Source organism: Triticum dicoccoides, chromosome 5A (genome assembly GCF_002162155.2).
Source record: "Triticum dicoccoides isolate Atlit2015 ecotype Zavitan chromosome 5A, WEW_v2.0, whole genome shotgun sequence".
Taxonomy (NCBI): Eukaryota; Viridiplantae; Streptophyta; class Magnoliopsida; order Poales; family Poaceae; genus Triticum; species Triticum dicoccoides.
The window spans coordinates 325,245,088-325,247,851 of NC_041388.1; positions in this window are offsets into that span (position 1 = coordinate 325,245,088).

Below are 2,764 nucleotides of genomic sequence, written 5' to 3' on the forward strand. Positions count from 1 at the left end.
CAAAGATAGCATCACGGATATGTAAACACGATTTGAGGGAACATGGAGACACTTGTATCCTTTATGCAGAGAGCTATACCCAAGAAAGACACACTTTTTAGAACGAAACTCAAGTTTGCGATTGTTGTATGGTCAAAGATTCGGCCAACACGCACAACCAAACACTTTGAGAAAGGTATAATCAGGTGTTTCTTGAAGCAAGCATTAAATGGGAGTTTTCATGGCTAGTACTCGTGTAGGAAGCCTATTGATAAGAAAGCAAGCCGTAGAGAAAGCATCAGTCCAAAAACGAAAAGGTACAGATGCATGTGCCAAAAGAGTTAAACCAGTTTCCACTATGTGACGATGCTTACGTTCAGCATCGCCATTCTGCTGATGTGTATGTGGACATGAGACAGGGTGTGTAATCCCAAGTTTACCGAAAAACGTGTTGAGGTTGCGGTATTCTCCCCCCCCCCCCAATCAGGCTAAACATGAATTATTATTTTACCGAGGAGACACTCAACATGAGTTTGAAATTGAATAAACACAGTAAACACATCGGATTTGCGCTTAAGAAAATAGAGCCAAGTGAACCGACTATAAGCATCAAGAAAACTGACATAATAATTATGACCACTAACTGAGGTTTGGGCAGGGCCCCATACATCTGAAAACACAATTTTGAGAGGATGTTTAACTACACGAGTAGATACTGGAAACGGAAGTTGATGACTTTTTCCTTGTTGACAGGCATCACACACCGAGACACCTTTATTACTAGACATGACCGGGAGTTGATGGCGATGAAGAACATGGCGCACAATGGGGGAAGCTGGATGACCGAGACGCGAATGCCATTGAGATGGCTTGACACGAACACTGCTGAAGACTTGAGAAGCTTGAGGTGCATCAAGTGGATAGAGGCCATGGTGATAATGACCGCTAAGAAGAATGTCCCTCGTTGCGCGATCCTTAAGAAAGACATCAAAGGGGTGAAATTCAACAAAAACATCATTGTCATGTGTAAGTTTAGGAACAGATAAAAGATTGCGTGTAACAGCAGGAACATGAAGGACATCACAAAGTTGAAGGTGCCTAGAGGTACTAGTGGGAAGGGAACTTTGACCAATATGTTTGATGTGCATACCTGACCCATTTGCAGTGTGCACCTTGTCTGGACCATGGTAGGGCTCGCGGGAATGAAGCTTGTCGAGTTCATTCGTCAGATGATCAGTGGCTGCTGTGTCCATGTACCAACTTGCATTGATGGGATAGGAGGTAGTGTGACCTTGAGGAGCACCAATGGGACCATGAGTAGCCATGGCAGCTTGACGCTCATTGTTGCGCCCATCGTTGCCAATGCCCAGGAAATCATGCTTGAAGCGTTTGTGACAACGAGAAGCAACATGGCCTTGAAATCCGCAAAGCTGGCATGTGGGGCGACCACCATTGGGACGACCACAAGTAGGGCAAGACGCACCATCAGGTGATGACGAGCCACCACCTTGACGTTTGTTGTTGTTGTTATAGTTCTGCTACTGCGTAGGTGGCGGAAGATTTGGTTTTCCACCTGATGAGACACCACCGGGACGATAGGGTTGCCGCGAACCACCACGGGTCACGCTGTTCGCCAAAGAGAATCCGCCATGAACCTCAGTGGACCGACGAGACTCAATGTGTTGTTCAGTTTGAAGAAGACGAGCATAGAGATCTCGTGGAGGCGTCGGGGTATCACGACCTTGGCCCACCTCGACCAAGGAATCATAGTCACTGTCGAGCCCACCAAGAATAAAACCAGTGAACTCTTCATCATAAAGAGGTTTCCCAATGGCGGCCAAAGTGTCAGCGAGATTCTTCACTTTGTTGAAATAAACAGTGGCTGAGAGATCAAGCTTCTTCATGTCCTGAAGTTGACGACAAAGTGCCATGGACCGTGTCGTGGACTGTGATGAAAAACTGCTCTCGAGAGTTGTCCATGCATCATGTGACGTAGCAGCAAAGAGGATCATGCCAGCGACCCCTTCAGTCAGCGATGATTGAATTGCCGAGAGGATTGCTTGATCTTGCTGCACCCAAATAGTATAAGCCTGGTTTGGAACCATATGTCGCGCACCATCCATCGTAGTGGCCACAACAGTCGATGGTGGACATGACAGCGATCCATCAACGTAGCCGAGGAGATTATGGCTATGGAGGAGAGGAAGGACATGCGTGCGCCAATACAGAAAATTCTCCGCCGATAACTTGATGGTGAGGAGATGGGCGAAGTGAAACGGCGCAGGTGCGGGCACGTCGGCCACCGCGGGCAGACGGACGGGAGCAGGCCGGACAGCGGAGGCCGCGGGAATAGTCGAAGAAGCCGGGGCATCACCCCGGCCATGAAGGAGCTGAGGTTGGTACCGAAGCTGGATGGGCCAGCCATGGTGCTGATGACAAGGGAGTTGTGCAGTCCGTTTGTGCCGGCCAGGAGAGCGGCGAGGCTGGGAGGAAGAAGCCCGCCAGCAGAGGCAGCGACCGAAGGTGTGGTGGCTGCAGTAGAGCCGGCGGCGGCGGTCGAAGGAGCAGCGGAAGTCATCGTACGTAACCTAAGTTGATACCATGTAATACGTTCAGGTTTGAGGGGTTGAGGAATCGCACGCACATAAGGGTGCGGCCGGTCTGTTTATATATATCAAGGAGCTGTTACAATTACAGGATATGTAAGGAAAGTCTAATCCTACAATACGGAATCTAACAGGCAGTGGCATCTCCCTGATCATGTGTTGGTGGTCTCTCTTGGTGG